The sequence below is a fragment of the Macrobrachium nipponense genome, chromosome 33, assembly GCF_015104395.2.
Source record: "Macrobrachium nipponense isolate FS-2020 chromosome 33, ASM1510439v2, whole genome shotgun sequence".
NCBI lineage: Eukaryota > Metazoa > Arthropoda > Malacostraca > Decapoda > Palaemonidae > Macrobrachium > Macrobrachium nipponense.
Window position 1 is genome coordinate 48,900,199 of NC_087219.1, and position 25,000 is coordinate 48,925,198.

At 36.3% G+C, this 25,000-nt stretch overlaps 1 protein-coding gene across 1 annotated transcript in view; it reads left to right on the forward strand.

The window, feature by feature from the left end:
* The window catches only part of LOC135202853 (solute carrier family 7 member 14-like), a 785,318-nt gene that overhangs the window by 350,789 nt on the left and 409,529 nt on the right, over positions 1-25,000 (forward strand). The gene's annotated exons all lie outside the window — the stretch shown is intronic.

Genomic DNA, 25,000 nt, shown 5'->3' on the forward strand with positions numbered 1-25,000 from the left:
TTATTATTATTATTATTATTATTATTAAGACGTTTCTCCTAACAAGGCCTGACTCCAGAAAAACACATAACACTGTTCCATTTATGTTTTAAATTATCATTTTATTATTATTATTATTATTATTTTATTATTATTAAGACGTTTTTCCTAACAAAGACTGACTCCAGAAAAACACATAACACTGTTCCATTCATACTTTAAATTATTATTATTATTATTAAAATTATTATTATTATTATTATTATTATTATTTTTATTAAAAAGTAATGGCTACTTCAGCAGCATTACACTTGTCGAGATTCTTCTCTATTTTCCGAATAGCGGCTTTTTTCGGCTACTTAGACAGGCTAGTAGAGCGCCTATGGAGGTCATGATCAAATACAGAGTCAAAATTGGTGTATATATTTGAATTTTACAGATAAACTATAATACCATAGTTATCAAAGTCATTAACGATATATATATATATATATATATATATATATATATATATATATATATATATATATATATATATATATGTCTCTCTCTCTCTCTCTCTCTCTCTCTCTCTCTCTCTCTCTCTCTCTCTCTTTTTCTCTTTCTTGAAGCAAGCGAGCTTTCGTCTGGAGCTGCCAGACATCCTCGGGCTGGGAAGCTGAGGGTGGACTGATCTTGAAACGGTTGTTGTTTAAGATTAAGCTGGCCTTGTGCCAGCACGGGCTCTTGCTCACAGAGCAGCCCGTAAATAAAACGGTGTCCGTCCTCGTTTATATTTGGAGTTGACAGCAGGGGGTCTGCCCCATGCTGATCTACTATTGGCTGGTGGCGGTAGGTCTTCGTTTTCATTGGTGGCTTGGACCGGGTATCAAGCCACTTTCCATGCGTTGATGGTTGCGATATTGTAAGTCCTGCAGCCGCCTAGACCTCCTTAGCGGCGCGGTTACGTCGATGGGCGTTTCGCTATGCTGCGGGACGTCACGGCTAACTTGATTATGATTGGCTGCAGGAGTATCTCGTTCAGGGGCGTTGTCTTCCGTGGAGTTGTCGTGCTCGGTGGTGTCATTGTTGGTGGCAGGTCTTCTCATACTCGTAGGGAGGAGAAATTCTTCCTGCGTCGTATTTAGTGTAGGTTTTACTTGCTGGATGAGAAGCGCCTCCAGCAGGCGTAACCGACGGGCATCAGGGGCCTTCCGATGATCTTCGTGTTTTGGATGATCACATCCCGGAGATGGCCTCTTGATGTTTGGTGCGTGCGTGATTTTTGATAGCCCCCTCTTGGGCGTGGCATGAGTCTCTCTTCGACAGGCGCATGGTAGTCATACCAACGTAGGCGCCGCTGCAACCGCGGACTGGGCATGTATACTGGTACACCACATGCGTCTGCTTCAGGGGGTCTCGTACCTGTGGAGAGGGGTTATTTTTCATAATAAGGTCGCGGGTCTCCGATTCTGGTAGTAGATAATTAGGTCGATATTTTTGGTGTCGTCGGTCGGGGATACATTTTCAGAAATAATTTTTTGACTGAGTCCTCTTCTTCCGGTAATGTGAACTCATGAAGGCTTTATAATACAGCTTGATATATCCTGGGGGCGGGGTTGCGGGCTCTCACTACCGTACCATTTCTCCAGGGCTGCACGGACTTCTCTGCTTATTAATTTATTTGAATACCCGTTATTTACGAGTACTTGGGAGGCGCGGTCGAGTTCCTGATGAGTGTCCTGCCAGGTCGAGCAGTGGGAGAGGGCTCTCCTAACGAAGGCCCTGACGGTCGTGCTTTTGAATCTGGCGGGGCACTCGCTGTCACCATTGAGGCAAGTCCTAGGTTGGTTTTCTTTGTGTAGACGGAAGTACGGAGGCCGTCTTCCGTCTTACTCACAAGGACGTCGAGAAAGGGGAGCCGATCGTCGGTGCTGTATTCAACCGTGGAATTCAGCACGCTGCACTGCTGAAATGCCTGACGGAGGGCTTCTACCTCATTCTCGGCGTCGACTTGAACAAAGATGTCGTCGATATATCGTCCATATCTGCGGGGTTGCTGCATCCTAGCGAAGACTCGTTCCTCACGGTTCCCATGTAAAAGTTAGCGAAGAGTACCCCCAGTGGGGGAGCCCATCGCTACGCCGTCCTTTTGGCGGTGTTTACATCTGTCCTCGGTGGGTGGGAGAAAGGGGCCTTCTTCGTGCAGATCTCCAGCAGCGTACGGAGCGAGGCTTCGGGTATGTTGAGGGGCGCCGTCGACTGACTCCTGTAGACACGCTCAAGGATGATGTCGATGGTTTCGTCGACAGGCACGTTCGTAAACAGGGACTCTACGTCCAGCGAGGCGATAATCCCGGTGCCAGTGGCGTCCTTGATGACTTCTAGGAATTCTACTGACGACTGCAGGCTGTACCGACTCGGGACGTAGGGGTCAAAATTTGGTTAAGACGTTTAGCCAAGGCGTAAGTAGGGGCGGGCGTCTGGCTGATGATCGGCCGGAGGGGGTTTCCTGGTTTGTGAGTTTTTATGTTACCGTATAGATAACCCAGGCTGTAGTCTCCTTGTATGGGCGGGAGATGGACAGCGTTAGTCGCAGCATTCACTACACTGATGACCCCGTTGGCCTCCCTCTTGATGTCGTCTGTCGGGTTTCTTGTCAGGCGCTCGAACTTGCTCTCGTCGGACAAAATGGCATCCAGCTTCTCGTGGTATTCAGCAGTGTCAATCAAGACGAAGGCTGCCGTCTTGTCCGCGCGTCGCACCGTGATGTTCTCTTTCTCCTTATTAAGACGTTTCTCCCAACCAGAAAAACACATATCACTTTAACTACCGAATCTATGGAAGAGCTCCCAGAGCTTAAAAATTTCACAACATTCGCTGTTTCATAGCCTTTCAAATGAGGCTTCTCGACAGCACGTATGTAGACACCTCTCATCTCGCGAGCAATTTCTCGCATCTTTCCTTTCCAACAAATCCTTCACTCCATCGTCCACCGTTTCAGAAGTTGTTACTCTTCTTCTCCCACTGAACGCTTACGAATCATGCTGCAGTTTCTTCACCGAAAGATCACTCACTTTATTTCACTCATAACATTAATTCCCAAATACCAATAAAAAAGATGCTTCTAATCTCCCAACAGAAACAGACTGGCGCGAGGTTTTTGCCGCTGGCTGACATAATAGGAGGCTTATGTTTGTTTGTTTGTATGGTGTTTCTACGTTGCATGGAACCAGTGGTTATTCAGCAACGGGACCAACGGCTTTACGTAAATTCCGAACCACGTCGAGAGTGAACTTCTATCACCAGAAATACACGTATCTATCCCCTAAGTGGAATGCCCGAGAATCGAACTCGCGGCCACCGAGGTGGCAGGTCAAGCCCATAAAAAAATAAAAATAAAGTAAAACTGGTTCATTATTGCAGACATACCATAACAATTAAATCAACACGATTCTGGTTTCGTTTTCGAATCTTTTAACAAAGTATTTTGTTTATACCAGTATAAAAAAAAAAAAAAAAAAAAAACATAGATCAAGAAAAACTGAGGTGGATGCAAATGTTGTTTAAACATATAAATTCTCACCATGTAATTTTGGTACGGAATAAGACCAAAAAAGTTTCCTTTCCCTATGGTCCCTGGGATAAAACCGATGGCCCTCTTGTCAGAATGCCAGGTGATTACGTGCATATCATATATATATATATATATATATATATATATATATATATATATATATATATATATATATATATATATATATATATCGGTGTGTGTATATATGTGTGTATACCTGAATCACGAAACGTGATAAAGGCATAAATAAAGGTATAAACCACGACGGAAAGATCAACAACGGAGTAGCTGCAAGATCTTTCGACTCCACGTCCTTTACTTGGTTAAGTAAAGGACGTTGAGTCGAAAGATCTTGCAGCTACTCCCTTGTTCATTTTTCCTTCGTGGCTTAGACCTTTATTTATATATATAGATATATGTAAAAATACATATGTATATATCTGTGCTTGTCCGTACCCATATGCACTTTTACTTCATACACATGCAAGTAAACAACATACGCGGCGTAACTGTTTAAGCTGAAGTGTGATTAGCAATAATAGAAAATAAGCAAGCCACTTAACCACTGCCCGGATGGTCACAACAAAGACATAAGATATCCCGCCCATGAAGTCGTGCCATATCTTAGCTTAATTGTTGTAAACACGGTCGCAAATAGTCCCGAGAGAAAACAAGAGAAGATTTAATCACCAGATAACTGTTGCTCGCCCATATAAAACCCATTAGATGCTCCTCCCGACAAATCTTATGGCCCTTCCCTCTAGCAATTCAAATATGCTTATGGCTTTCCATGGCTTTGGTAAATGATAGTGGTGATTCTCTCTCTCTCTCTCTCTCTCTCTCTCTCTCTCTCTCTCTCTCTCACTAATGCATGTAATAATGATACCAGGAGGAAATCTGAACACGCATTTCTCCCTAGATTTTACCAGAAAATAACGGCTAAATGATGACACTGATTACGTGTAAATTCTCACTGACAAGACAATATGTTATTCTGGATTGTGCTGTAAACATACCCATACTGCATAACCTCTGTCGACGGTATTAGGAAAGAATAAAATAAACCCAATATATTAGTATTAGTTCCAAAGATTAGGAAAGGATTGGGAGCCCTAAGTTAAGTTAGGTTAGGATGCGTCACCCAATTGCCATTGACGCAAGTTCAGTACAATGTTAACCAACAACAACAAATAAATTAAGACATTAACTAACACGATTTCACCTTAAACCAAATTGCATAAAAAGATTCGCAAATTATAGACACAGCTGAACCACCCTACAGAAATAAATGGATCCAAACGTTCAAAAATAAAGTAATTACACACACACACACATATACATACATATACATATATATATATATATACATATATCGGTAATAGTATTTTTATGTATATATTATAATATATATATATATATAATAATATATATCAATATATATATATATGCAAATATTACATGAATATCTATCCGTATGTATATACCCCATTTCTCCTATAAGGCGGTAGTTCCAAAGGCTTATTGACCATTCGGGAATGAACCAGTTTTTTGGGGGGATGAGACTGTTATCCCCATTCCTTTATTTACTATGATTGCAATCCTCAGCATTCGACCAACTACCGGGTACGTAATTCATCGCTTAATTAAAAAGGACACTGTGTAGTTGCCATGAAACCGAACCCCCTTCTTAGGTCTCTGATGGTGAGGTGAGGTCGTTTGTCACAATAAACTACGTGGATATTCTCTCTCTCTCTCTCTCTCTCTCTCTCTCTCTCTCTCTCTCTCTCTCATGCACAGACATATATGTTAACACACATACACATACAGCAAAGTTAAACCCTATATCCGTGTACTAGAATATTATGTGACCACTGTTTTCAGTATTTGTAACTTTTATTTCTCTTTCTGAAAGACGGAGAGAATGTGCTCCCCAAAAGCTTCAATAAAAACTTTTCCAAATTTTAGTGGGCTTCCTATAACATAACATGCACATACACATACAAACACACAAACATATATATGTATATGTAAATTATACAAATATATTTATATATACATACACATACTATATTATATATATATATATATATATATATATATATATATATATATATATAATATATATATAATATATATATATATATATATATATATATACATAAAATGCAGAGAGAGACGGACAGCAGAACGCAATATCCAACAAACTTATCCCTTTCTGGGGCCAAGTTCTCCCAAGAAGACAAGTTCCAGCTCAGGAAGTTTATCCTAAGGGTCATAAGAAGCAAACGAACTCAGAGACTAGATAATAAGCAAGCACACACCCACGTAGTGATGTACGTTGAAAAATAACACGCAGGCACCATAATTACCACAATCAATATCTTTAAGAAAGAGACTCTTTCGTAAACGCATTTCATTAAAATAATGAAGTTCCTTTGTTTTTTTATAATATTGCCTTCTTCTGTAGGAGGGAGATCACGTAGCAATCGTCTTCTCTCCATTTCACGACAGGACGAGTACAAACACATTTGGGGTCGCGAGTCGTGTTTGTATACCTAATTGTATAGTATTTATATCAGCAAATCGAAAACGTCCCCCAATGAGCCTCTACACTCCCCATCACTAAATAAATACTCGTCAGTCATTACGAGATCATTCTCTTACGAATAATGAAGGAATTATTAAAAAAAAAAAGAGAGAGAGATAAACTATATTGCAAACTCTGATGATACGGCCATAATTTTTGATGAAACTATTATTATTATTAGTACTATCATTATCATTATTATTATTATTATTATTGTTTTTGTTGTTGTTGTTGTACTGGTGAAGATATCCATATTGGTGTAAGTATATATATATATATATATATATATATATATATATATATATATATATTATATATATATATGTGTGTGTGTGTGTGTGTGTATACACACACACACACACACTTACACCACTGTGGATTTCATCACCATTTTTGTGGCTCATGCTATTATTATTATTATTATTATTTCAAAAATTATAAATGCTGAAGGAATCTTTATTAGAACAGGATATCAGGTCCAGGTCAAGCAGGGGTCGTCGTCAGTGCCGGTATTATTCCGTAGGCGTAGTTCAGTTCGGGCCGGGGTCGTCTTAGGTTTAAGGGCTGGTATTGGTGCTGGTATAGCTGGTATCACGTGACGTTTCGACCTTCTCGTAGGTCATCTTCTGACGAGTCGTTGACGAGTCCGTGCCGCTATAAATACCGTTCCGCAAACTTTCTTGCTACAGTCACTTCAACCGACTCGTCAGAAGATGACCTACGAGAAGGTCGAAACGTCACGTGATACCAGCTATACCAGCACCAATACCAGCCCTTAAACCTAAGACGACCCCGGCCCGAACTGAACTACGCCTACGGAATAATACCGGCACTGACGACGACCCCTGCTTGACCTGGACCTGATATCTCGTTCTAATAAAAGATTCCTTCAGCATTTATAATTTTTGAAAAAATTCCCAATATGAATATTTTTGGCCAGTTACTCAGAAACATCGCTGAGCCTGAGAAGCGAATTGTAAGGAAAATAGAAAAAACAATATATAAAATCAACTCGCTTTATTCTGCCATCCTTTTTAACAGCATTTGGCTAAAAGAGGGTCTTCTACCAAAATACACATATTATTATTATTATTATTATTATTATTATTATTATTATTATTATTATTATTATTACCGGTCCCCAACAGTTATCCTACTGCTGTCCTTCCATTTGTCATACCTGAGGGAAGGACGCAAAAATCCCGACTGTGATTTATTCCTTCATTTCAGGTTGTATGCTAAATGCAGGCAGCGCCATTAGTCACCATCATCTTTTTTTTTCCAAGCACGCAGTAATTCCAGCATTATTACTACAATGAATGTAACTTACGATGCGTATATATATCACCCACTACTTTAATCGTGCTACACACACACATTTCAATTGCTGTTCGTGTGTAGATAAATATACTTCTCCTGGTACTTTACTCCTGATATATCTAACCTACTATTTTACTCTTGATACGTTTTACTCATTATTTTCCAACGGACACGTGAATTCACACCCTATTCAACTATTCATGCGCAGATTTTACCTACTGCATTAATATTGATATGAATGACCTCACCCTTGATACATATATGCATCGCTCGAACCCATACTGGTAATACATAAATTTCACTACCCACTTTCATTTATGAATACATACCTCACCAATGATTGACACAGTATGTGTCCCCCAGTCACTAACACAGCATGTTACATTCGTTGCTATTACTTTGAGACATATATGAACCACATTTTTTCAGTCAGTCATTGGTATATTTCCTATCATTTCCAAATTTATAAATTATTATTATTATGGTTCTCGATTTTGCTGTATCGTTCATTTTAAACATCGCTATCAACACGACCCATTTTAAATAGAACTTAAATTATTTTTCATTACTATAAACTATGTTTCGCAAATTCAAGTTTAATCTTATAATCTCATTACTCGACTTCAACTATTATTATAATCGTCTTGCATGCACACTACCTATTACGTTAATCATCATCATTTAGGATATGTAATAATCCGTATTCCATTTTTATCTATATAACTGATTATCCTTATCATTTGCCCTGCTTAGCGATTCTTTTGTTTACAGTACATGAAACGGGACCTAAAAATAGTGGCCTCTCTCCCAATCTCTTTTCTATAGGAGTTATTTTAGTCACTGACACGTTTGTCTCAAAAGAACTGTTAGTGTAGTAGATTCACATCAGCCGTGCATTTGATGTCTAGGCCAGTCCCTTACGACGCTCCTGATTGGCTGTTGATAAGCCAATCAAAGGGCTGGAAACTCTCAGTCTCTCTCGACAGTTCACATGGGTAGGATCTATGTTCCACATCTCCTGAGGGATACATAGATCTTATCTCTCCTGAGGGATACGCTTTTCAAAAGTATCCCTCAGGAGAGGTGGAACATACATCCTGCCTATGTGAACTCTCTCGAGAGACAGAGTTTCCAACCATGTCATTGGCTTATCAACAGCCAATCAGGAGTGTCGTAAGGGACTGGCCTAGACATCAAATGCACGGCTGATGTGAATCTACTATACTCTTGCCACATCCTCTCCCACATCTATTCTGCAGAAATCAGCAATCCTCTAAGTATCACACGGCTTACTGCTTGGTTCGTTTCTTCTGCTTCGAAGCTTTTGAATTCCTCCCTCTTTTTCTCCGACTTACAATAACGTTTTTGCTTCTTGAATACTCTCCCTCTTTTTCTCCAACTTACAATAACGTTTTTGCCTCTAAGTATAAAAAAATCAGTAGCCTCCTTCGTAGTCAAGCGCCTACTCTCTTCCTCTGTCTTCTTCAGGTTTGAGCTAGAAAACAGCCTTAACTTGTCTGATTCAATGGCCCATGCTCGTCAAATGATCAATCTTATCCATACGTCGAGCGAAGAGGAATACATGCATTTCAGTGTGAATGGAATATAGAATTTCGGCCCAAACCCGATCGTTGGGAGCTCTGAGGCCATTCAGCGCTGAAACGGAAATGGACAGCAAAAATGTTTGGAAGGTGTAACAGGAGGAAAACCTCACAGTTGCACTATGAATCAATCATGAAGAGAGGGTGGACAGTAAGATGGAAGAAAGAGAATATGAACGGAGGAACAGTCCAAAAGAATGGGAAAGGGGTTAAGCTAGGAGGCTGAAGGAAACGCTCCAAGGAACCTTTGGGTGTAAGAGGTTCGCTGACGGCATTACACCGACACACCCCCCCCACACACACACACACACACACACATTTCAGTGTGGTCAAGATATCTCCCACACAAGGCGAATTTTTCCAGCAACAGACGGAGGGCGGAAAAGGCTGCATTCCTCCCGGCTGAGAAAGAAAGGAGGAAGAAGAGGAGGCGGCCAAATTACAAGAGGTTTTATGGCTCTACCGTTTGGGCTAATTAATTTGGGGGCTAAACGACACTACTGGAAAGAATTACTTTTTCCCACAGCCGTTAAAAACGTTGCTTCCTGTAACGGGAAAACGCCATTTGCGAAACACGAAGACAATGCTTCGTGAAATTTAAACGGTTTTTCTTGAGCACTGCTTTCGGGGGCTACTTATTCCAAATTTTATTTTCTGAACGAAAAAAATGTTTTGTTTCACGAGAAACGATTGCGTAATTTTCTGGGTCATAAAAACGTTACAGCCTCTGCTCATAAACGTTATTTTCAGGAAGGAAACAATGTCTTGGAGCACTAAAACGTTTCTATCTGTAAACTAAAACGTTGTTTCCAATACTAATAATATCTTTTAGGGGTTTGAAAGCATTATTATTGAAGATGATGGAGATTTGGCTGGGCAAGCTTACATTACATAAACATCTTTTCAGTGTCATAGACTCACCACGATGAAGTTATTTTCTGATCCTGCAGACGATGTTTCATTAACTAAAAAAAGAAAACTATTGAGATGGCTATTTGTCTGTCCGTCCCCACTTTTTCTCTCCGCCCTCAGAACTTTCAAACTACCGAAGCTAGAGGGCTGCTAATTAGTATGCTGATCACCTACCCTCCAATAATCAACCATAACAAATTGCAACCCTCTAGCCTCAGTACTTTTTAACCCAATTCCCGGTCCCACGATGGACGAACGGATTTCGCACTCGGCTACCAATCAGGTGGTCAGAAGTTTGATTCCCGTCTCGGCCAACGCGGAACCAAAGGAATTTATTTCTGGTGATAGAAATTCATTTCTCGATATAACGTGGTTCGGATCCCACAATAAGCTGTAGATCCAGTTGCTTAGTAACCAATTGGTTCCTAGTCACGTAAAAATGTCTAATCCTTCGGACCAGCCCTAGGAGAGCTGTTAATCAGCTCAGTGGTCTGGGTTAAACTAAGATATACTTAAGTCCAATTCCGGAGGTGTCGCCGACGCACTATCCTTTGACCGTACCTGGGGATAAACTGGGCGCTCCCCTATCGATCGTAGCTGAGAGTTTCACCGTAGCACATCGAGAGATTCATACAGAAATAAACGCTGTACTGAAAACTTGACTGCGCAGCAGAAACTTCGGGGCATTTTTTAAATTTTTTTTGTAAGAATGAAAATAATTTCCTTACAAAACATTTTCTTCCAGTCGATGTAGACTTTGTCTCACGTATTCAACATAAAAGGTACCCTAAATTATTATCAATGTGAATCCAATATGAAAGAGGAACCGAATCTCTCTACTAGCCCTGGCCCGAAGAAACTACTAAAAAAAAAATGAAGTTGGAGAGTGAACCTTAAGACCGTAGGAGGAGATGGACTCTTGCCTTGAAAATATGGAAGGTTTCAAAATTCAAGGAAAACGGAAACAGAAAGAGAATTCCTGATGCATAATTTAAAACGTACAGAAAACCTCTCTCAAGACACCTTGTGACTCACTGCCTCACACACATGAACCCTAAGACCTGATGCACGATTCGAAGCTCTGGTTTCAAAATGAAGCTGATGACACAATGAATGTACATGCCACAAATGAAGGCCACGGAGTAATATGAGAGAGAGAGAGAGAGAGAGAGAGAGAGAGAGAGAGAGAGAGAGAGAGAGAGACAGTAAAATCTCATCAAATTTCTGACAAACAAAAAGTGTATAAATTTATCTAACCTGCTTATTTTACAGCAGATGAACATAGATGAACACTGTCAAATGTGAAATATTTAGTTTAATTATACGAATAATACGAATATTTAATGGAAGGCTCGGTTGGACAGCGTTCTACCTTAAACATGGTATGTTGGGAACCGGAAAGGCTGCAGGGAAACATTTGATGAAATTGGGAAAGGTACGAAATGGAAATTAAAGAGGGGAATAATGATAAAATGAAAATACACAAATACACAGTATATGTATATATCTGCATCTGTCTATCTATCTATCTATCTATCTATATATATATAATTATAATATATATATTATATGTATAGTGGTATATTGATATATATATAAAATATGTATATGTATATATATAGTAAGTAGATGGATATATTAATAGATATACAGTTAATGTGTATATGTGCGCTTCAAATCCAAGCGTGTGTAAAAACAAACGAAGATTAATCAATGAAAATCCACAGACTTTCGACATGGGTATAAAAATTAAACAGCCACGGACCTGCCATCACATTACCTCGTCCCTCACTTTCGACTAGAAAAAGTCTAATTATAGTATTTGTATCATTCATCTCAGATATTCAATTCTTACTTCTGTTTCCCCACATTACTGGTACCACGTCTTTTCAATATTCATGAATGTATGGTATTATATTATTATTATCATTCTTATTATTATTTCGTGTCGTGAACGAATTAATGTCTCCATTGAAAACAACTACTCATGGTGAGCAAACATATACGGCTATGTCCTTTCCTCCTGGTAAACCACACCTTTAACAACCGCCCCCCCCCCCCCCCCCCCCCACCTCTTTCACCACTCTTTTCCCCCCCCCACCCACCAACCCACCCCCACACCAACAGCCATCTCTCAACCCTCTGACACAAAGCACGCAATGAACAGTAATATATCATGGAACTAGTTCATCCGTCAGAAAACTAAAAAAAAAAATAATAAAATGAATCAGATAGGATTCATTTAAATTCATGAAAAGGAAATGAATTCTATCTTCTCCGAGTTTTATCACACCAGTATCATATGAATGCTTTTATTAATTACATCAAGTGGTGACATTCAATTTTTGCGTGTGTAAAAATTCTGAATATAAAAAAACTTAAAATATACATCAATTAAAAAAAACTGTAAAAATATACATCAATGAAATTAAGTTATAACTGCATAAACTTCCTCTTCCTCACCTCCACTTCATATTTCGGTAATAATAAAAAGCAGAATCATTAAATTGTTCCGTTTTGAAAATATGAAATTACGTTACGACAAACAATAATGGAATTACTATAATCCAAATTATTACTCCGCTAATGATACCACGCACTAAATATACCATCGCGCGACTGTTAGCAGCGAAATAATAACGCATTATTTATAATGAATAGAAAATTACAAGATTTTCTTTTAACATTCTCATGTAAAGGAAGCAAATAGCGTAGCAATTTCCGATATTTATACGCGACACCGTTTGTTTTTGGAGTGACAGACACCGAGAGCAGAAAATAATCAGTTGAACATTTCATGAATTATTCAGATAGGCTCCTGTAGTGCAGTTCATTACGGACTGATGCTAATATAATTCAAGCATAACATTAAATGTTACAATGTGTTAGTTATGATTATCTTTTAAACTTTTAGATTTTCAGTTGCATTATTATTATTATTATTATTATTCAGGTGACAACTCCATTTCATATGGTATTACCTGTAAAATCATTGTTTACTGGGTTAAACTCGATTCTTCAGCCTTCAATCTTTTTTTTTATTGCTTACTCTGGGTCTGGGCTAAACAAATGCATAAGTACTGTTCGCCTCACTAAAAAAAAAAATAAATAAAAAAAATAAAAAAAATCCTGTGACCTAACAGAAAATCTTGGCTACGTACGTTCTCGGAAATCTTTTTCTTCAGAATTATCTTGAGGCAAAGACAGATGTTGGTTTAAACAACGCTGAGAATCACGTGAATTAAATAATGACTTCAAAAATCAGGTGAAAACTACGAGGGGCTCCAAATTTGTTAAAATCACCACGACCAAAATTTTGTTTAATATGAACAAAAAATCGAACGTCGAGGATTAGCATCGGATTAAATAAATCTCATTCATAGATATATAAAATACAGATACATGAAGTACGACTACATAAGCCAAATACAAGTAAGCACAACGCTACTTTAAATTTCAAATAACAACGAAATGAGGTAGAGATGACGACCCGACATCAAAAGGAAATTCAAAAAATGCAAAACGTTCAGCGCCTAGAAGGAAATATATTTCCCCTGGGATATACTCTAACCAGATTATAACCTACAGAGGGAGAGGACGCGCTGGTACAGTCACCGACAACAGTCCTGTAGTCCAAAAGGGCACTTTCAACTTTCAACAGTTCTTTTGCCCGGGAAATAAACAAAAGTTTTCTTCGTTTGGTTCAGGAATACAAACACGCGGCTGGAAATTCAGGATTACTTGTGTGGGCTTCTAAGAAAAGAAATTGTCCTCTACGGCATTATTCATACGTTAGAATACACGCACACACACACACACACACATATTTTAAATATACATACCTATGCAGAAACTAGGTACTGTGTCGTACCTCTAAGTAAATGGGGATACAATCCACATTTTAGTGAACAAGACCACAGCTGATGGTCGAAAGCTATATAAGTTCCTGTATAAGAAAAATATATATTTAAACTACAGAAGGATCTCACATCATTGTGGATTGTATCCCCACTATATATATATATATATATATATATATATTTATATATATATATATATATATATATATATATATGACTGGTAAAAATGTTTTATTACAACAGAATTCCAAGTAATTAAGGAGCCCATAAAGTGCCAAATATAGAAAAAAAGTGCTATATTTCAGAGACTGCTGTGTCTTTCTTCAGGTAGTAATGAATCATTACTACCTGAAGAGACAGACAGCAGTCTCTGAAATATAGCACTTTGTTCTATATTTTGGCGTTTTTATGGGCTCTTTTATTATATATATACATATATATATATATATATATATATATATCTATATAGAAACCCTATATATATATATATATTAATATAATAAAAGAAGCCCAATAAAAAAAACGCCAAAATATAGAACAAAGTGGAGTTTCACTCTCGATGTGGTTCGGAAGTCACGTAAAGCCGTTGGTCCTGTTCCTGAATAACCACTGGTTTCCATGCAACGTAGAAAAACCATACATACAAAAACAAACAAACAAACAAAAAACAAACTAGTGAATTACCATACTCTACATTATTAGCTGCGACACGACAGGTCACTTGATTATCGAATATTGGCAACATTGGGTTTGGCCAGTACTCGGGTGGGTGACCAGAAATCAGTGCTTACGTCCTTGGCGTGAAAGCATCCATTAACAATTATTGAAAGTTGCGACAGACTTTAGGAATCAGGTGAGAGAGAGGACATTGGTCACAACGAGGCCCGAATAGTGCCAATAGAATGAGTGAATGCGTATCTGTCAGTTTATTCTGGTCTCCCGTCAATTCGCTTGTGGATTTCGCACATTTCATTGTCCGTCCGTTTTCCAATATAGCTCAGTCGGTATCCATCAATGTGACAGATTAAATGGCTTCCTTATTTACTTATTTGTCAGTTTAGATTTGTTCTACGTGCCTTTGTTTAGCCTTGTCACTTTTTAACTCGCTCTCGAGTCAGTCGCTGTTTTTACTCTAGTTTGTAAAATCCGTTTCTAAAAATCGTATCACTTTCAGTTGTAAGTGGAGGCATTATTATTCAACATACATCATCTGCACTGACTCTTATTCACGTCACAGTCACAATTATATATAGATATAATATATATATAATATGTAGTATAGATTATATATATATATATATATATATATATATTTATATATATATATACATATATATATATATACATATATATATATATATATATATATATATATATATATATATATATATATTGCTCGTTTGTTTTTGTTTGTATGGTGTTTCTACGTTGCGTGGAACTAGTGGTTATTCAGCAACGGGACCAAAGGCTTTACGTGACTTCCGAACCACATCGAGAATGAACTCCTGTCACCAGAAATACACATCTCTCACACCTCAATGGAATGCCCTAGAATCGAACTCGCGGCCATGGACACCCATTCGAATAAAGGCCAGAGTCAAATTTCTCTACTTCATGACAGAAAGTGTGTTACTGTCGTCGACTTTGTTCTTCGTGTTGCCACAGTCGTTCTTTCATGCTTTTAGTGAAACATTTCCTTTTAACACAAGGAAAGGATGGCAAAAAACGAGCTCAATCCTCCTCTTTTACCAGGACGTGAAGTTCCTTGCTGGACGAGTCGGTTGCATACTCGCCTACCGATCTGGTAGCCAGAGTTCGCTCCCACCTGCAGCCAGCGAGGAATCGGAGGAATGTATTTCTGGTGATTAGAAATTAATTTCTCGATATAATGTGGCTCGGATCCCACAATAAGCTGTAGGTCCTGTTGCTATGTAACCAATTGGTTCCCAGCAACGTAAATAAAAATCTAATCCTTTATGCTTGCCCTAGGAGAGCTGTTAATCAGCTCAGTGGTCTGGTTAAACTAAGATATACTCAAGCAGTATTAAATCGCGTTTGATACTCATATGCTTAATATTCATAGGAGACTGACAGTTATTGGATGAAAACACACTTCTCAAATGACAGAGGCTGATAAACTGATAATCTACGCGGCAGATAAAACATCCAATCGACAAACAAACTTCTGTAACAAAAAGCGAGATAAACAAAAAGGACATTAAATGACAAAAACATATGCATCCAGGAGTAAGCTACATTTGAATATCGGTAATTCAGGAAAAAATATGCTTTAAAAAATTAGCAGTTACTTAAAAGATCTAGTGACGTTCTAATGCTTTAACAAAGAATATAAATTCTACAACTTGCACATTAAAGTAAAAAGTAGATGAAACACTGACAGATGAAGATGAGTGACGTGAATTAGAAAGGTAACAATAAAAGATTAAAACTTCTAATCGCAAAATAAATGACTGAGAAAGTGAAACTACAGTAACATCGAAACCTAATATATATATCTATATCTATATCTATATCTATATCTATATCTATATCTATATCTATATCTATATCTATATCTATATATAGATATAGATATAGATATATAGATATAGATATAATATAGATATATATATATATATATCTATATGTATATATATATATACACACACACATATATATATATGTGTGTGTATGTGTGAAACAAATGTCATTCTAATAACAGAAAACCAGTAGAAACTTGAAACACAAATAATCAAACCTTTGAAATGAAATGTACCAAAATCTGTCAATGCCGGTAACGGAAAATATCTACTGACATTAAAATCAACTTGGAAAACGCCGCGCAATGTATCTTACCAAATTCTGTAAATTTCCTAATAATTTCCGCTCTCTATTTCCCACTAAATTTCACAGTTAGAACATGACCAAAGGAAAGTATAAAATCCCCAGAAATAATAAAAACTAACAATCATAATAGCAAAAAAAAAGGGACTTAAATTTACTTTTTAGTAAATGTTAATATTCAAGATGGCAAAAAGGAAGGTGTGCGTGAAGCCAAAAGCAATTACCTCTCGCACACAGAAGCACTTAACAACGTTTGACAGCAACTTAAAAATTCATACAGCTGAAAACTGCGCTTGACATGTGTACAGACGCGGACCGACATAAAAATGAAAGAAAAAAAATACTGAACAAATACAAGTGACGTTAAAATACGACATGTTGACTTTGGCAAATGCAAGGGCAGAATGGAATTTTACAATAATAGCTATACAATTTTGTTTTCAACAAGAAGCGTTTCCCAAACAGTGTTTTCCACGAAGAGAAGAGATAACAATCGCTGCCATATTCACACTTTAATTCCATATTCGCTTATATACCTTGTGTGCAGCTTCATACACAATACGCCACTAACCTTTCTCTTTCCTAAATACATTTACACAATACGCCACTCACCTTTAACTTTCCTAGATACATTTACACAATACGCCACTCACCTTTCTCTTTCCTAGATACATTTACACAATACGCCACTCACCTTTTTCCTAGATACATTTACACAATACGCCACTCACCTTTGACTTTCCTAGATACATTTACACAATACGCCACTCACCATTAACTTTCCTAGATGTTAAGGAACCTCCTTTCCAGTATCTCTTTACCTCTTTCACATCATCTTTCCACCCCAGTAATTCAGCCTTTCCCCCATCCTGCCAAAATATCAAAATTACATACTCTTTTTCACAAACCTCTTATCTTCCCCTCTTCTCACATGACTGAACCGTCTCAAGACACTGATCACCAACTACACTGACACTATTCTCACCACACACAAGAGCCATTTGTAAGGGGGAGGCTGTTTGTTTTTGTTTGTTTGGTGTTTTTACGTTGCATGGAACCAGTGGTTATTCAGCGACGGGACCAACGGCTTTACGTGACTTCCAAACCACGCCGAGAGTGAACTTTTATCACCAGAAATACACATCGCTCACATCTCAACTGAATGCCCGTGAATCGAACTCGCGGCCATCGAGGTGGCACGCCAACACCATACCGACGACGCCACTGAGGCGTAGTAAGGGCGAGGCAAAACATGGTTTGCAAAAACACAAACAAGACAGGATAGGATGGCAATTAAGTCTGAATCCACTCCTCACTTAGGATTAGAATCCAAACACCAGTTCGTTAACCAAAGGTTGACTACATTTGCGGTATTCTTAATTCGGGGTACGTATGAATGTGACTGTGAATTAAGATTGGATTACTATACTGAATTTCTGTCATAAACTGCTTACTGGACTTTTTAATCATTTTTACGCAATCAACAAAACTATAAAAATCTTTGTAGAATTATATCTTTAACAACAATCCTACTCTCCACACCTACATAGCTTATCCTAGCACAGGCGTATCGGATCAAAATTAATATTTTGCTGTTTACATTCTACACAAAGAACTTTAAATATTTAGCTACACGGCTTCCAGTCTTGTATTCTCAGGCCTTATAATCTAAACTTTGTATTCGAGGCCTTTATGAGGAAGGTTTTTTGTTAACATCTTATTCACCTGTAAATAGTAGCATTTAATAAAACAAAATCAACACAATGGCACAGGTACACAGAAACGAAAACATAAATTACGTTTGCAACCAAATGTTTATGATATTTTCAACGCAATTTATTTCTATTTAAGTTGTTATGAAAGCAAATAAGTCTTGAGAGAGAGAGAGAGAGAGAGAGAGAGAGAGAGAGAGAGAGAGAGAGAGAGAGAGAGACGCTATTTTTGGAGGAAGGGACCTTTTTGGGCTCTCTTCTTCGACCTGCCGACTGCAAATACATCCCAGGTCTGCAAGAAATATCGAAAAAGACCCAGGCTGCACCTTTGTTTTTTGTTCTATTTTTCAGTATTCTTTTCTGCCAAGTGTACATATGGTAGAAAGATAAGAGAGAATCAGATACCATGAAAAGTTCTTTTAATGGATGCCATGTAGCACATTAGTCAAGAAAGCAAAAGCATTTTCCATGCGTACTTCGGTCCTTACGAGGGCAAAGGTCTCGACCTCATCAAGCTACAGAGGGACCACAAGATAATTTGGAAATATGCAAGACGCTCTCAGACGCAATTCTTTAATGCTTATTTTCAATTTGAAGTTAAAGTAACCATTCAAATTGCATTTTTCACTTAATTCTTTTTCTTGATGTTTGAATTTACACTTTCAAAATAGAAATGAGCTCACCTCGTAGATCCCACTATGCCTCTACTGCCCTGATCAGTGAATTGTGTACATGCTAATCCTGTACATAACTTTGGTGGGGAGCAACTTGGCTGGAGGTAACGATAATTTCAAAATCATCTGAGAGCAGAAAAGCTCCATTACTAAAGGATAAAAATGTACGTTAAACAAAAATATTAACCACTACGAGTGATTGCATTGTATTTACCTGTAGTAACATTAAACAGTAAATGGCGAACAGCAACAATAACAATCTATAACCTGAAGCATGACCCCATCCCTTAAGAATAATCATGATTCTACTCATATCTGAAATCGCAAATACAAATAACAACTTCTTACGAATGCATGATCATTAATATGTCAGGGAAGAAGGTAATTATCGCATCAATAGAGAAGTTTATAAATAATTAAGTAAGAATTACAATTACTTACTACTGCGTCAAGTGGCTTAAAAATATATATATATTTTTTGGGCTTAAATTGTTCTGATTGAATAGAACCACCAAGAATAACTGCTCATAGAGTACGAGACACTTGGGTATTTCAGCAGGATAGAACGGTTCTTCCTCCAAATCTAGGACCATCACACAGATCTTGGGCACATATGCCTTCACAAGATCTACGGTGACAGATGGCTGTCAGGGGCAAAGGAACTTTTTGGAATGAAATAAAAAAAAGCACTGGAATATGAACAGAGGAATAATGCAATAAATAAATAATACTATAACATTAAAACTGAATTGAAAAAATAGTCAGAAAATGAAGCAGAAAGGTATGGTAATTGGACTAAATTTCAGCTTTAAATTTTCAATCCTCCATCGCAAAGAAAAATAAAAAAGCTAAAGCAGTTTTGAAGTTCTCCACAGTATCATTAACCGCACCCCCCCCCCCCCACCCACAACCTTCTTTCTCCAATTTTCGTACTTTCCCAATTACTTTCGTGTGTAATTTCGCCTCAGACATTTGCGTTTATAGCGAAATATTATGGGTGAATGTTGCGAATTGTTAAGACTGTATGACGTATAAGCAACAGCTGGAAAGTTGGCGAGCTTACCTATCTTGTTTGGAAATATGATTCACTGATCTCGGTTGAGTTACTTTATTATTTAATTTAATAAAATTTGGAAGGATGAAAAATATTTTTAGCCAGGTCGACCACTGATGATTTCCATTTATTCTATTATTATTTTGTTTTTGTTTAATTAGCGTTTTCGAGTTTTCCTGGGAAGGTTGCCAAGACTCAGAGAGCCGATGAATTGAACAATCTTAAGACATATATGCCCTTTTGATGATGGAGAGGGAATCTCGCTCTCACTCTCTCTCTCTCTCTCTCTCTCTTTGATTCATACACTCCATACTTCAATTCCTATGTTTGATTGCGTCATATTTCCCTTTTCATGTTCCTCTAAAGATTCACTTCATAAGTTACCAACGGATAATTTTCTCTCTTTCCCCGCTATATCTTTTCATACGTTCTAATATTTACAGGTTTTGCAAGTAGTAGTATTGAGATGTAACCTTTTAAAAAGCATTACATCTGCTACCTCTTTCATTTATGTCTGAAACAAATAAAATGACTTGTATAATCAGAGAAATTCCTCTTCGAGTTACTGAATGCCTTTCCACCTCCACTGCTCACGCTCCTCATCGCCCATTTGAAGCGGACTCGTGGGTGACCGGAGGAGTGCCACAGCCTTGTAAGGGAGGCAGTCGTCCTTGGCAGATATATGGCTCCAATGCTTTCAAAGAAGAAAGTTCAGACACGTCTTTCAGATGAAGGGAATACGGAAAGATATAAGGTGCAGGGTGGAAGAGGAAAAGATATCTGGATTTGACTATTTTATTTGGAAGAGGAAAAGATATCTGGATTTGGCTATTTTATTTGGAAGAGGAAAAGATATTTGTATTTTACTATTTTATTTGGAAAGGGAAAAAGGAAAAGATATCTTTGGCTTTGGACATACATTTTATTTGGAAGAGGAAAAGATATCTGGATTTGACTATTTTATTTGGAAGAGGAAAAGATATCTGGATTTGACTATTTTATTTGGAAAAGGAAAAGATATCTGGATCTGACTATTTTATTTGGAAGAGGAAAAGATATCTGGATTTGACTATTTTATTTGGAAGAAGGAAAAGATATCTGGATTTGACTATTTTATTTGGAAGAAGAAAAGATATTTGAATTTGACTATTTTATTAGAAAGAAAAGAAAAGGAATTTACCTATTTGGACTTCATTTATATTTGAAAGGAAGGGGAAAAAAGATACTGGGTTTGACTATTTTATTTGGAAGGAAGGAAAAGATATTTTTTGGATTTGAACCTATTTTCTTTGGAAGAAAAGGAAAGGAAAAATTTTGGAATTTACTATTTTTTTTTGGAAGAAGGAAAAGATATGGAATTTGACTATTTTATTTGAAGAGGAAAATATATTTGAATTTTTAACTATTTTATTTGTTTTGGAAAAGAATAAAAGATTTTACTGATTTGGACTATTTTATTTGGAAGGAAGAGGAAAGATATCTGGATTTGACATTTTTATTTGGAAGAGGTAAAAGAATATTTTTTTGGTTTTGGGACTTAGTTTTATTTTGAAGAGGACATTTTATTTAGTGGATTTACTATTTTATTTGGGAACGGAAGGAAAAGATATTTGATTTTCACTATTTTATTTGGAATAGAGAAAATTCTGGAATTTGACTATTTGTATTTTTTTTGAAAGAAGAACAAAAGATACCTGGATTTGACTATTTTATTTGAAAGAAGAAAAGAAAAAATATCTGGAATTTGACCTATTTTATTTGGCAAGAGGAAAAGATATCTGGATTTTTGAACATATTTTTACTTGGTAAGAAGGAAACGAATATCTGGATTTTGGACTATTTTTATTTGGAAGGAAGAAAAGATATCTGGATTTGACTATTTTATTTGAAAGAAGAAAAGATACCTGGATTTGACTATTTTATTTGAAAGAAGAAAAGATATCTGGATTTGACTATTTTATTTGGAAGAGGAAAAGATATCCTTGGCATTTTGACTATTTTATTTGAAGAAGGAAAAGATATCTGGATTTGGACTAGTTTTATTTGGAAGGAAAGGAAATATGTTTGAATTTTACCTATTTTATTTGGAAGAGGAAAAGGATATTTGATTTTTCACTATTTTATTTCGGAATAAGGCAAGGATAAAATTTGATTTCACTATTTTATTTGGAAGAGGAAAAGATATATGGATTTGACTATTTTATTTGGAAGAAGGAAATATATTTGAATTTTACTATTTTATTTGGAAGAGGAAAAGATATTTGATTTTCACTATTTTATTTGGAAGAGGAGAAAAGATATTTGAATTTCACTATTTTATTTGGAAGAGGAAAAGATACTTGGGATTGTTTTGGGGGGAAGGCGTATGGGTTTTAGTTTGGGAAGAAAGGAAATATATTTGAATTTTTCACTATTTTTATTTGGGCTGGAAGAGGGCAAAGATAGTTTGATTTTCACCACTAATTTTATTTGGAAAGAGGAAGAAAAGATATTTTGAAATTTCCACTATTTTTATTGGATTTGGAAAGGAACAAAGATATTATGGATTTGACTATTTTATTTGGAAGAGTAAAAGTTTTGATTTTCACTATTTTTATTTGGAAGATAGGAGTTTAAAATATTTGAATTTTACTATTTTATTTGGAAGAGGAAAAGATATTTGATTTTCACTATTTTATTTGGAAGAGGAGAAAAGATATTTGAAATTCAACTATTTTGATTTGGAAAGGAAAAGAATAATTTCTGGATTTGAACTTTTATTTTTTTGGAAGAAGGAAATATAATTTGATTTTCTATTTTTATTTGTTTGGAAGATTGCAAAGATATTTGATTTTCACTATTTTATTTGGAAGAGGAGAAAAGATATTTGAATTTCACTATTTCATTTGGAAAAGGAGAAAAGATATTTGGATTTTACTATTTTATTTGGAAGACGAAAAGATTTTGAGAATTTCACTATTCTATTTGGAAGAGGGAAAAAATATATGGTCTCTCTCTAAAAGAAGGAAAAGGATGTAAGTTCGACAAAAAAAATGCAAATATATGCACCCCTGTCCAGCCATGAATCATAATCAAATAAATAACCAACCAAGTAATAAAATCCAAAATAAGAAAGAAACAAATAAAGAGAGAAATCAAGAATATCAGGTAAAAGAGAAAAGCAAACAACCAATGAGATATGCAGAGGTGTCAGCAAAGAATTTCAAAGCATCAGCTCCGAAATTCTACTCAAGAGATAATAACTGTATTTATTATGCAAGAGGATATTGCAGAAACGGAGAAAAATTGCAGATTCAGACACAAAATGAATAATTATGATGAAGGAAGATCAAAATAAATTATTTTGGAAAAGTTGGATTTTTTAATGTCAGAATTTCTGGAAATGAAAAAAAGAACAACATACAGCAGAACAGGAAAGAGACATGGGAAAATCCTTATTACTATCAGTATTAAATGAAGGAGAAAACACGCAAACCATCATAGTGATGAATGCGCAGGGTTTAGTTACGAGTAACTCAAAAAGAAAAATAGAGTACTTAGAAGAACTAACCCAAAATGAAAAGAAAAATAGATATAATGAATAATAAGTGAAACCTGGTATTCCCAAGAGGATGGGAATGATGATCAAATAAAAGGGTTCCAAACTTATAGATCAGATAGAAAAAATAGGAATCAAGGGGGAACCGCAATATATGGGAAAGACAAAAAACAAGGAAAATATATGAGAAATATAGTAACTCAGAATGTGAACTAATAGCGGTAGAATTTGAATCTGAAAAATTGATGACATAGTAATATATAGACCTCCTAATACTAAAGAGTTTGACTTAATAATTGAAAAATTGGATGATATATGTAGAAATCACAAGGACTGGACTATTCTCCTATCTGGTGACTTCAACTTTCCTTTCGTAGAATGGAAAGAACGAATAGGAGATTGTGGTTGTACTTATACATATAAAAAAGAGAGTAATAGTAGTGCAGAAGATAAGAGGCAATTTGAAAAGCTATTAGATATGCTACTAGAATACAACATTCAACAAATAAATCACCTGCCAACAAGAAAGGAAAATACTTTAGACCTAGTATTTGTGAACGAGATGAATTATGTTAAAGAAATAATAGTTTATAATGCGAGTATTTCAGACCATAATGTCATAGAATTAACAGTTCATTCCAAAGCAAGTGAAAATAGAGATAAGCAAGAATGAAATGAAAAAGTGGGAAGGATATGGAAAATACAACTTCTCAGTAAAAATATAAAAATGGTCAGAAATTAATGAAGAATTAAACAAGATTGGGATAACATTTTCGTAGTGATGACATAAGGGTAGATACTGGAGATATTATATAAAATATTGGAGATAATAGTGGAAAAATATATACCGAAGAAGAAAAGTAAACATCATTCATGCATACCAAGAGACAGAAGAATCTTGTTCCAGAAATCAGAAAGTGGAAAAAAGGTCTTGCAAAAGAAAAAATGCATGGAAAGTTATAGAACTAAAAATAAAAAAGTATAGAAAATGCAGAAAAAAAGATTATACAATCAAAAGAAAATGAAAAACGGACTTGGAAGAAAAAACCCTATTAAATATCAAGCAAAACCCCAAACTATTATACTCATATGCGAAGAAGATGAATAAAAGAAGAATAGAAAATAGGCCCTCTGAGAATTGAAGGGAGATTAACGAATGAAAAAAAGGAAATTTGCAACATACTGGCAGAACGATATAAGAGAGAATTCACCCCTAGAATAGGTAATGAAGATAATGATATAGAAGTAGGGATGAAAATAGTGAATATTTAGCTGACATAGATATTAATGAAGCTGATATTGTGCAGGCTATTAATGAAATTAAAAATGGAGCTGCTGCAGGGCCGGCCTGATGGAATTCCTG